General features: G+C 38.6%; 1 long non-coding RNA gene across 1 annotated transcript; it reads right to left on the bottom strand.

Moving 5' to 3' along the window:
- Nucleotides 1-857: 857 nt before the first annotated feature.
- LOC108259189 (uncharacterized) lies at nucleotides 858-10,433 on the bottom strand. Its single transcript, XR_006981274.2, has 3 exons — nucleotides 10,398-10,433; nucleotides 7,023-7,154; nucleotides 858-1,255 (listed from the first exon to the last, which is right to left on the bottom strand). It is a non-coding gene; the product is annotated as an uncharacterized LOC108259189 (long non-coding RNA).
- Between the last annotated feature and the right edge of the window lie 1,304 nt (nucleotides 10,434-11,737).

The raw sequence follows: 11,737 nt of genomic DNA, 5'->3' as shown, positions 1-11,737 counted from the left end.
ATATCCATCCATCCATCCATCCATCTTCAACCACTTACTCCTTTTCAGGGTCACGGGGAACCTGGAGCCTATCCCAGGCAGCATCAGGCACAATGCTATGTGATAAATATAAACATGATAAATATGAATAAATAGAATAAATTGGGCACCTACAGAAAATCTCTACTGTCAGTGGAAGATTAATTTCTGGTTTTTATCCTTTTAATTTCTTTAATTGGTAGCATGGGGCAGCTGAGGTAGTGGAAAAGTATAAGGGCAGGAAGACATCTGCTTCTAGTTATTATTGTATTACACTGTGTGTGTTCCTCTCTGAAGAGGTCAGTGTATTTTTCATTATGCTTTAATATATTGTGAAATTTTGGTTTCAGCAGGTGAACATTTTGCTGCACAGATTCTGTGTGCATGTGTAAACATGAGCTAGTATTTAATAACTTGTGTGTGTGTGTGTGTGTGTGTGTGTGTGAGAGAGAGAGAGAGAGAGAGAGAGAGAGAGAGAGAGAGAGAGAGAAGGAAAGAAAGAAAGAAAGAAAGTATGTGTGAAGAGTTCATTGAGTATATGGTGACAGATATGGGCATGGCTTCCAGCACACACACACACAGGCACGATAACATGACTTATGAGTTGTTCACAAGGTAGAATTTGTAAATCAGGCAAAGCAGAGATGAATTAGCTTGATTAAATCTGCACTGGTTGTTATAATAATGAACACAGGCGATGCGTATGATGAGTAGGCAGACACGCTGGATGCTGACCTTGTCGCATTTGCAGTGCAGACACCAGCAATAAAAACTGCATATCATGGCACATCTCACTGGTGTGCAGTACACTTATTCAATTCAATTCAATTCAGTTCAGTTTTATTTGTATAGTGTATTTTACAATGGACGTTGTCTCAAAGCAGCTTTACAGAAATGTATAAACACAGGATACAGATTTTAAGTGTATGGATTAATCCCAATTGAGTGAGCCAGTGGGGACGGTGGTGAGGAAAAACTCTCAGAGATAATATGAGGAAAAAGCCTTGAGAGGAACCAGACTCAGAAGGGAACCCGTCCTCATCTGGGTAACAACATGTGATAGTGTGAAAGCAAAGGAAAAATCATTATGGTTTTTATATGAAGTCTGTTTGTTGAACTATACAAGAGGAATATTGATATGGTGAGGACGGACAGTATTATCCATCCCTCGCCAGCCTTAATGCGTCTTTCTATCACTGTTGTTGTTCTTGTTGCGAATGCCAGACATCAGAAAGCTCTAAACAAAGAAGAAAAGAGAAAAAGGAAAATTAGATATGACAAACGAATACAAATGTCCAGAAATCAGATTTGAAAGCACGAATTGGAAACAGTCTTATTTGATCATCAGTTTTTTGGCATTCCCGTTGCTGAAAACCATTTCTGCTCAAGTTAGATATGTTGAAAATGGACTTCTTGCTTCAAGCATTATAGGAAAAGGATTATTAGTTAGATAGATCTGACAGGAAAGAAAAACAGGAGCAGGGCGATAAGTAAGGCCATTTTTGAAGATGTTTGATAGTTTTACATATGATGTTGTTTTCGCAGCTAGAGGAAGAGGATAAAATGACGAAGGAGAGAGATAAAAAAATCAAAGGGTTTGAGATGATCAAGCAACAAGAGAGAGACATGACTAAAGATGAACAGCAGCAAAAGAGAAAAATAGAAAGACTAATAGGATCTTTTGGTAATAAATGTCTTAATAAAATCTTCTCCATCCCTCCTGTACTGCTTATCCTGCACACGGTTGCGAGGGAGCCTGGAACCTATCCCAGGAAACTCGGGGCACAAGGTGGGGAAGTGGTTATGGAAAAAGAATGAGTGATATGTTATTTTAACATACTGCCCTTCAAATGTTTGGGGAGAGTGGACTAGCTACATGTTGTTCATTATTTTAAGGACGTTTTGGTTTTTTAGACTTTAGAAATTGCATAATGAAGTTGAAGCAAAACTAAGTTTTAATCTGCTTAGCAATTTTTGTCAATGAAGAACTCTCTATATGTGTTATTTCATACGTTTAACGTTTGCACTGTTATTCTAAAATATAGTAAAGAGTCAAATATATTTCAAAATGCTTTTGAATGGGAAGTGGATGTTTAACATTTCCAACGTCTGATGAAGATTGCAAAATGAATGAACATGGCGAGAATTTCAATCAGGTTTGCTATGTTGAAATGCATTAATGCTTTTGAAGCCACTAGTCCAAGCCTGTATGTGTGATTATCACTTGCTATTCTTATTCAGCATCGCCTTTCAATAAGGACTGTTGTTTTTGGATGGAAGTAGACGTGGTGTTCAGCGCTGCAAGAACAAAACCCAAATCACTCATCCGAATGTTTACTTCTGTTTTCGTATGCTTTGTACACTCACCCCTGCCTTTCTCATTGGGTTGTGCAGGACGTTAAGAGGTATAAAAAGGGGTATTCACAAATCTGAGCCAATAGCTGTAACATGTTATACTGAAAAGCTTAAACTCAGTGTTTTAGATCGTCGTAGATAATGTTGTTTTGAGTCGTGTTTTGAGGCAAGCTTATAGCTACATTCTGGCAAAGAGACAAATAGGTTGAAAATAGCTCTTATCTTGTTCATCTTTTGCCCAGGCATAAAGATCTGGTACAGGTCCAAGAGTTTCCGATTAGTCCAGTCAAGACAAGAGGGGAGAAAGAATGTGGAAGTCACACTTCACAGAAGATCTTTCAATCTGTGTTGTGCTTCACCATCATAAACATGCATAAGCTGCCTTCATGGGATATAAAGCACATATGACATCTCGTGAGACTGAGAACAAGAAAAACTGGAAAAATGAGGACAAAGAAGTTATTTTTAACAAAAAGTGAGCCCCCTATTCCAGTAATCTGTCAGTATTTACAATAAAATATGAGTGATAAGAGACAGGCAAGAGACAAGGGTTTTTATTTCATTTTATTTTATTTTTTGTTCTGTATTTAATAATAATCATTGAGCTGTCCTGATTCATGCAGGTAAGACTACTGGTGACTAAAATGTCCTAATTTTAGATTAACCATATGCATCATCTCCTTAAATTGTAGATGGAGTTTGTGTACACTTATATTTTGGCATTTGGCAGATGCCCTTATCCAGAGCCACTTGCAGAAGTGTAAAATGTGAAGAAAGCCAATTATTACAGTTTTCAAAAAGAAAAAAAAATCTAGAATTCTAGAAATTCTTTAAAGGTTATTTGGTTTCTCCCTCTAGATGAGTCATTATGGGTTCTTACAGAGGGGGAGGGTTTCCCCAGAACCCCTTTAGGAAACAAGCCTAGGAACCCTTAACTATCCCAAAGGACCTTTGAGGAACCCGTTTTTTGTTGTTGTTGTTGTTGTTGTTGTTGTTGTTGTTTGTTTTTTTTGTTGTTGTTGTTGCTTTTTTGTATAGCAGTTCTGTTCTTCAGAATTGCTGAAATTCTGTTTGTCGAGGCTAGACTAGACAAATGGTTCAACTATATGAAATATCAGCAAGGCTTCGTAATGATTGAAAGGCCATGAAGTGCTTATGAACCAGAAAGTATCCAGGAAGTTGGGGCAAATATCAGAGATCATGAGCACAGCATACTGGCAGGGAGGGGAAATGTCCACTTCCTTGTCACAGTAATAAATTGATAAGATTTATGGACCTGTCTGCTTATGAAATGTCCAGTGACATTTCTCTGAGTACTAGGATGGCCTGAACACATCTGCAAGGAACCAGTTTGATTAGAACCAAAAAGAGCCAGTGTCGAGCAGCTCAGAAAAAAAGTCTTCACCTACCACCAACAGTTTGTGTCTCTTAAGGAATTCTTAAGTGTAGAACCCTGCAACAGAGGGTTTCCTTTTAGGAAATGATTCCAAGAAAATGCCCTTTTAAAAAAAAGCTAGCGCTATTAACCATCCAAGGAACCTTGAGTGTAGTTGTGAATCTAGGAAAATGGCTCATCAAGCTTTCTTCACATAGTTAAGGGACTTTGCTTCATAATGAATAGATTTGTGAAGGTGTTTTAAGTGTCTAATTATGACCCATAAGATTCCCTTGGAGGGACAAGTCAGAGGAACTTTTCGAGTTTTAGATTTTTCCATCTTAAATGCTGATGAAGCTTCCAGAAAGTGTCTGAATGTGCCAGTAACCATCGTGTACAGGACATCAGCCACTACAACAGTTGAACGATCCAATGGTTATTTAATCTGTCTCATGTCCTCTGTGGCAGTTTGAACCCATTTAACATCTCCCAGCAATATGACATCATATTAATATGTACTTTACTCTAAACGAATGGAGACATTTCAATTTACACTTTGAAAATAAATCAACCTTTGCCTTTTCCCACAAGTGGTCAGTTGGCAAAGCAGGGACAGGATAAACTATTCACTCTGCGTCTGTTTTTAATTTGATTTTTCCCCTCTGTCCCACTCAGCAAAATATCACTGTAAATTATATCTGTCTCTGTATTTCACACGTTAACCGATCAAGGCCTGGTTTTTATTATTTGCTGTAAAATGATTGTGGAAAATTACAAGAATTTGATCCTTGTTTGCAACCTTTAATTTGCCTGTACAGGATTTATATTCTATTTTTACTGTAACGTAAGATTGTTGTGTGTTGGGGGCTCAAATTTTCTTGCTTTTCTTGTTCCTTTGAGCATGTGTGTCATGTCACGGCAAACTAGCGACTCCATTTCCCGGAATGCACTGCAAACTACAAACATGGCCGATGACTACAACTCCCTAACAACACTCAGACACGTTCACCTTCTCCTACAGACTAATCACACACACCTGCTCCCAATTACACTCTCAATCACACCACACTACTTAAGAGACTCTCACATACAGAGCATTTGTGAAGTTTTATGCTCAGTTGGCTTGTCTCTGTCATTTATTAAATATTGATGTAGTCTGGTTTTGTTTACTTTGTTATTCCCTCCACTTTGATTCTCTGCCTTGCCTAGTTTGGGTTGTTTGCATGATCGTTTGACCCTTGCCTGTTTATGGTTATTGATTTCTGCCTAAACTTGTGGGTTTGTCTTCTCATTAAACTGCCTTACCTGCGCTTGCTTCCGTCTCAACCCTCCATGACGTGACGGTGTGCTATTTCAGGAGTTAATGCCATCTAATCTATCTCTTGTTGACGCTATTAGATACGTCAGGTGTGGCTAAAAACAGACGAAAATTGAGAACACCAAAAACCTGAACATAACCTCCCAAATCTCTTAATGCTCATTTACATTCAGAGGATTACAAATGTCTTCTGAGAGTGTGGGAAAGTCAGGCTTTACCTTTGTACCCATGTCATGAAATATATGTCAAAAACACGTGAGGTAGATTGGATTTGAACTGAACGATTTGATTAGCAGTGGCGTGCCAGCGAGGGCAAGAAAACTATTCAGGCTTATCTATGCCAAAAAAGAGAACGTCTTAGCCATTGTATAAATGTTTTCTAAAACAAGGTTGGTACGACCTGCAGTATAGAACTCCATTAGTATTATGGGATATTTATGCATGGAGTTTTTGCTGTTTGTTTACTGACATGTTTTCGTTTTCCTACTGTAGTGATAGTAACCGAATACGAATGCATTATTTGGATTGAAAAGATAGCACGTTCTATATGGATACAAATACATATATGAAGAGACACACCTTTTGTCCATCTTTTCGTTAACGCAAACATGTGATCCGTTCCTCTGATAATTATTCTTATTATATGCTAGTAATGAGGGGAAATACATATTTTATATAATAAAACTAGATCTATACTTGTCTTTCTTCTTCCTGCAAAAATGATATTTTGAGAAAATATTATAAGCAGGTACAAAAAAAAAACAAAAAAAACAAATGTGCAATTTAAAAAACAGTCACACACACACACACACACATGTCTAGAGACCAATTAAGAACTCGAGTGATGCAGCTGAGGTTGAGGAATTGTCAGATCCAGAATTCACACACCATGTTAACAGTGCTGGTATTTTTACCTCTGAGTTCTTCCCCCACTTTTTAGGAATTCATATTTTATTATAATATTTTTTTAACGTGTTTAGACCACGGCCATTTGGGGTTTAAATCTGAATACAGATATGAATATTTTGAGCACTAAACAGATGCAGATACAGATTGTGTCATAGTGTCATCACACCCCAAGTATAGAAGTTCAGTATCCAGGCCATACATAAGCTTGGATGAAAAACTAGAAATAAAAAAAATCTATTCATTTTCCCTCCGTTTTGGATAAAAGACCAGAATTCTGTTTCAGCTAATTGTTCGCTTATCCCTTATCTAATTGTCCAATTTGAAATTGTTTGCATAACTATTTGGAATTGCTCTATGCAAATGGCTGATCATGTCTAATCCTGTTTGAGCAGCCAAAATGCCTGACTTGCAAAATCCACACTATCATTACAGTGACAAATAGCTAGCTGGGAGGAAATACATGGCAGTGCCAGCATTTTTCTTTTCTTCTCTTTTAAACCAGATTTTTTATTTTTTTATTTTTTTTCAATCCTGGCACACAATGAATCCCATTTGCCGTTCTAGTGCCTCACCATATTTTACTGAAATTATGCCATTCCATTCAAGTCTTTGGCTTTATTACAACTCTTTTTTTTATTATTATTTATTTTATTTTTTTTAAAAGCTAGCCTACGCAACATCAAACAGCTATTATTCCTATTCTTAGTTCCTAAGCACGTTTCCTCATTTACAACAGGCATGTTTAAGGAGTGTATTTATTGTTTTGCTAAGAGTGCCTCCAGATGTCAGATAAATACAGTGGGACATTTGAACATCCAGTTGGGTATCAGTCAGGCATGTTTTACACAAATATTCCACAGCCTGTAAAGCAGGGTAAAGAGCTCCTGTGCATTCAAACTACTACAAACTATCTAACAGTCAATCTCCTTTTAGCTACATCTTCAAAGGTATCTTTGAGGTAAAAAGAATGACAGAATCAATAATCTACCTCATTCATGTTCATTACACCCATGACTATAGTCTTTTTCTTTTCACTTCATAACTCACCAAAATGGATTAAACGTAAATGGCCTCGATCAACAAATCACAAAGCAGGGGACAGATGCCAGGTGCGTGCGATTCGAGATCTTCCAGTGACAAACCAGCTGCCAGAACATGATGCATTGCAGGGGGCTGGGCCTGAAAGGGGAGCAGATAAAATGCCATGTCAGGGAGCAGATAAAATGCCACCCATGCCTCCACCGACTCAGACACACAGATACACACTGAATGGATAGAAATACAAGTGCGGGCTTAACAGTGTCATACAAAATATCAGTTTAATATGTGTTACAACCTTACATGACTGTAACTGATAGCCTGAATAAATCTACATTCTGGGCTATAAAGAATTCAGCCCCAGCCTCACTTTTTTATTCATACGGTGCTGTCCATTTTTCTTGCAACCACTGGTGGTGCTGTTGTGCTTGTTTCCACAAAAAAAACTTCCAATACACCTTAAGTTATTTGACCATATATTGATGTCTTTTTACCTTTAAAAGACAGGAGGCTTTTAGCCCTGATAGCACGTTTATACTGTGCGCCCCTTTCCATACACAAGATTCCAGAGTTTAGCGTGAGAATGAGAGTTAATCCCAAAATTCTGCACATAAACCTTTCCTTTAGCACTGCTTGTTTGAAGTCGGATTTCTCAAAAACATGGGCGTGTCTCATGCTTCAGATGTAAATCAGCTTTAAGCGCTTATTTTAACTCTCAGATTTATATTTTGGACACACAAAATCTTTAAAGCCAATGCTTGATTTAAATGGTGTGATTGGATAACTCCTGGCCTGAGAAATCTACTCGTGAAAAATGTGACATGAAGGTGTAAACTGTTTTTTTTTTCTTCAGGTAACTGAAATAATAGAAATCATCTTAAGTACCTTCTTAGAAGCCTGAATAGTGAGAAATTTCCATTGTACTGTATGTATTAGCATAGCTATCTTGTGAACTGATGATGGCTCATAGTAACGAATAAACTGGTGATTCAGTCTATCTCTGTCCGTGTGAGAGAAAATGACCTTTTTAGTAACTTCTGACATACCCTACAGTTTTGCGTGACAAACGATGATAAGATTTAGTTCTGGCATTTTGTTAAATTGTGATTATTCAACTGTTCGACCCATTGCAACATGTGTCTCTTTCAGTTTTACAACCATCATAAATGAAACAGTAACATAAAAAACGTCCGAATGGAGGTAGGAGAGAAGAATAGTATGTGGTGGCCATGGTGGTGTGGGATTATTGTTATTTTTTTTCATGATTATATGATGAAAGATACATGATTTAATAATTTGAGATCAATTCAATGTGATTGAATCAACCCACAGTGTGGGTGGGCAGAATGGGATAAGAGAAGGTCGGTTGTTATTTTACAGCTGACCTGGCACTCTTTATGCCCCACTGCAGCCGGAACCAAAAATCCAGTCCAGATCCAAAGGGGCTTCCAGGAAAAGTCCAATTTAGTCTGTTTTTAGTTTTGCATGGAGCGAAGTGATCATTACTATTCAAGTAGAGACAGATGTGCACGATATGTCATACTATTGTACTATATGAATATAGTAAGTGCTTGTGTGTGTGTGTGTGTGAGAGAGAGAGAGAGAGAGAGAGAGAGAGAGAGAGAACACTGCACGCATTGTAATGTAATAATAGTTTTTACATTATGTTTGAAATGTGATTCAGCTTCAAATGTCACTTAACCGCGCATAATTTAAGGAAACCCCAAGAGAATTTTAAGGAAGGGGCCTGGGTGGTATCTAGGTCTAACCATTAACCTTCATCCTACTGACCTAAAAAAAAAAAAAAACATTTCCACAAAGAGGAAAGCTGTAACCGAACAAAATGTGCTAACTCTGCTACAATTTAATCTTATTAGAGGGCCTCCAACAGATTGAGACATTTTTCTTGGAAAAAAAGAGTGATGACTGAATATTATTCAGTACAAATAGTATAATAATTAATACAGATTCATATATAAATCCGTTCAATGCAAGAAAGCAAGATTTCCCAAATGTCCGCCAAATGGCGGCGCAGATTAAACGAACCATGCCTGAGTCGCCCCTGTTGTGGAGCTAAATAAAGCGTCCCCTGATTCATCTTCACTTCATGTCCATTTTACACTGGCTCATTCGATTATAATAACGCACTCAAGCATCTTCACAATGCAAAGTCACATCTCTCTGGGTCACAGTGGCGTGAGAATGAGGCTTCAGGCTTGATTCACTTGTTTGTCAGGGGGGGCAGAAGATGCAGGGGCGTTCATGTTGGAAGTTGTGCCACATTTTCCTTTTTGTTTGGTTTGATCACTCTACCAGGAATCGGATTACGCCGTGCTACGTGGATGATGATAGTAGCTCACGTGAGACTCATAGGGCCTGATAAAGAGCAATAGTGTTCATTCTTTATGTGACTTCTAATCTACTATTGATGCAGCAGACAAAGCAGATTCATTCATTCATTTATGTAACTGTGGCACCATTTTTCTCTCTTTTTGTCTGTGAACTGTAGCAAAAGAAGCATCAAATCATCAAACATATGCAGGAACCGCAATTCTTTCTTTCTTTCTTTCTTTCTTTCTTCTCTCAGTTTTCGTTATGCTTTCTTTCTTTCCTTCCTTCTTTGTTAATCCCCCATCCCTTTCAGCTCCTTAATGCTACTGTACGTTTCTCTTCAGGATACACAAGATTGGATTGCGGTAAAGAATAGTACGCGTAGTTTGGGCGTCTGTAAAGAATATTTAACAGGTTGTTATAAGGTGACCTGCTTCATGAAACTGCGAGTTCATCTTTTGTGATCCTGCTTTGTTTATACACAAATGTGCATCTTTATGTTGAGGGAAAAAAGAAAAAGAAAAAAACCCTGAACCTCTGCAGTGATTATGAAATACAGAACTGTTTGTACTCTTCAGATTCATCCTCAAAGCTATGACCCCCTGCTGCCAATAAAACCAAACTAAACACATGCATCATGGCCGTTTTTCATGCTGCTTGATGTAATCTGGAGCCTGTGAGCAGGTTGTGTTTCCGACACACATTCTCACACTAAATCATTTGTGTGTCATTGCTGGAGTCCTCTCTCCAGAAGTGTGTGTGTGTGTGCGAGTGTGTGTGTGTGTGTGGACGTGTTCCCAGCCTAGCCGTGAGCAAAAGCTGCACAGATTGCAGAAATCCCAATCAGCCACAGGGTGCCAGGGCTCGCAGAGTCTCGTTACAGAACACTTTAACTGGACTGAGCCCAGTGTTCTGCTCTGCGAGCCAAGAAAGCCAGCACATGGCACACATTGTGTGAAAAGTTGCTCTTTACACTCTTATAAGCACATTTTAAATCCCGCAAACGAGCAGTTCTGCCAGAGACGTAAGAATGGAAAACTAAACGTGTCTTACCTCACCGGTCAGAGAGCACGACCTGAGCAAGGCTAAAAATACAAACAAATAAAAAGTCACAAAAATGCCACGCATTGGCGGAATTTCTAGTGTGAAAATAACATTCTCATGAGCCATAACATTAAAACCACCTGCCTGATATTGTGTTGGTCTCCATCGTGCTTCCAGAACACCTCGGACCCGTCGAGGCATGGACTCCACAAGACCTCTGAAGATGTGCTGGGGTATCTGGCACCAAGACGTTAGCAGCAGATCCTTTAAGTCCTGTAAGTCGCGAAGTGGGGCCTCCATGGATCGGACTTGTTTCTCCAGCACGTCCCACAGATGCAGGATCGGATTGAGATCTTATGAATTGAGGCCAAGTCAACACTTCGAACTCTTTGTCATGTTCCTCAAACTGTTCCTGAACAATTTCTGCAGTGTGTCAGGGCGCATTATCACTTATTGTTCACTTTCTGACTAATATATCCCACCCCATGACATATACCACTGTAACAAGATAATCAGCGTTATTCACTTCACCTGTCAGTGGTCTTAATGTTATGGCTGATCGGCGTATACATCACCGCACTGCAATGTTGAACTTGAGCATGAATGCCTCTGGCCCTGCCTCAGTAAAAAGCTTCAATAGGCAGGCGTAAGCAAAAACTTGTATAAAAGGAACAATCACCTTTGCCTCTCTATAAAGCATGGACTCCACATAAGTAAGTTTTGTAGATTGTATTATTTTGTTAACATTAACTTGCTGTTTAATGTTTAACTAAGTCGGTGTGTCTTCTTTGCTAATGTCAAGGTAGACTAGCATCGATTTCAGCAGCTAACATAATTACCTAGGCAACAAGTCAAATTCTAGCTAATGATAAATATATAAGTTAAACTGCGAATAGGTGTTGCTTTACAACAAAGATCTTCAAACAGTTATAGATGTGTACTAAAAGTTACTTTTCACAAGAAAACATGGCATTCGCTTAATTACATCAGTTCAAAATATTTACTTTTTTTTTAATACTTGAGTATATAGTAATGTTCTGACTTTTTAATCTTAGGAAGGTATTAAGCTGCGTTCACACATACAGCGATTCACAGCGACAAAGCGGCCGGAGACCGTTCATTTTCAGTGTGAGCTGGTGACTTCGGATGCCCCCAAAAAAGTTTAGCTTTATGTAAATTCGGAGCGACTTGGTGCAGCGACTACCAATGGGAGAGAAGAAAGTAGAGCGCACGTGATCTGTGATTCTGAATTGTTTTTCGTGGACCCAGACAGTCCGGCGCTTGCGGTTTTGCTTCAGATAGACGCTCGCAATGGCAAAAAGCACACACTGCTTCTCCTTCATCTTGTA

The sequence above is a fragment of the Ictalurus punctatus genome, chromosome 27, assembly GCF_001660625.3.
Source record: "Ictalurus punctatus breed USDA103 chromosome 27, Coco_2.0, whole genome shotgun sequence".
Lineage (NCBI taxonomy): Eukaryota > Metazoa > Chordata > Actinopteri > Siluriformes > Ictaluridae > Ictalurus > Ictalurus punctatus.
Note: the sequence above shows the minus strand (reverse complement) of the source record. Positions and strands in the feature narration are given on the sequence as shown.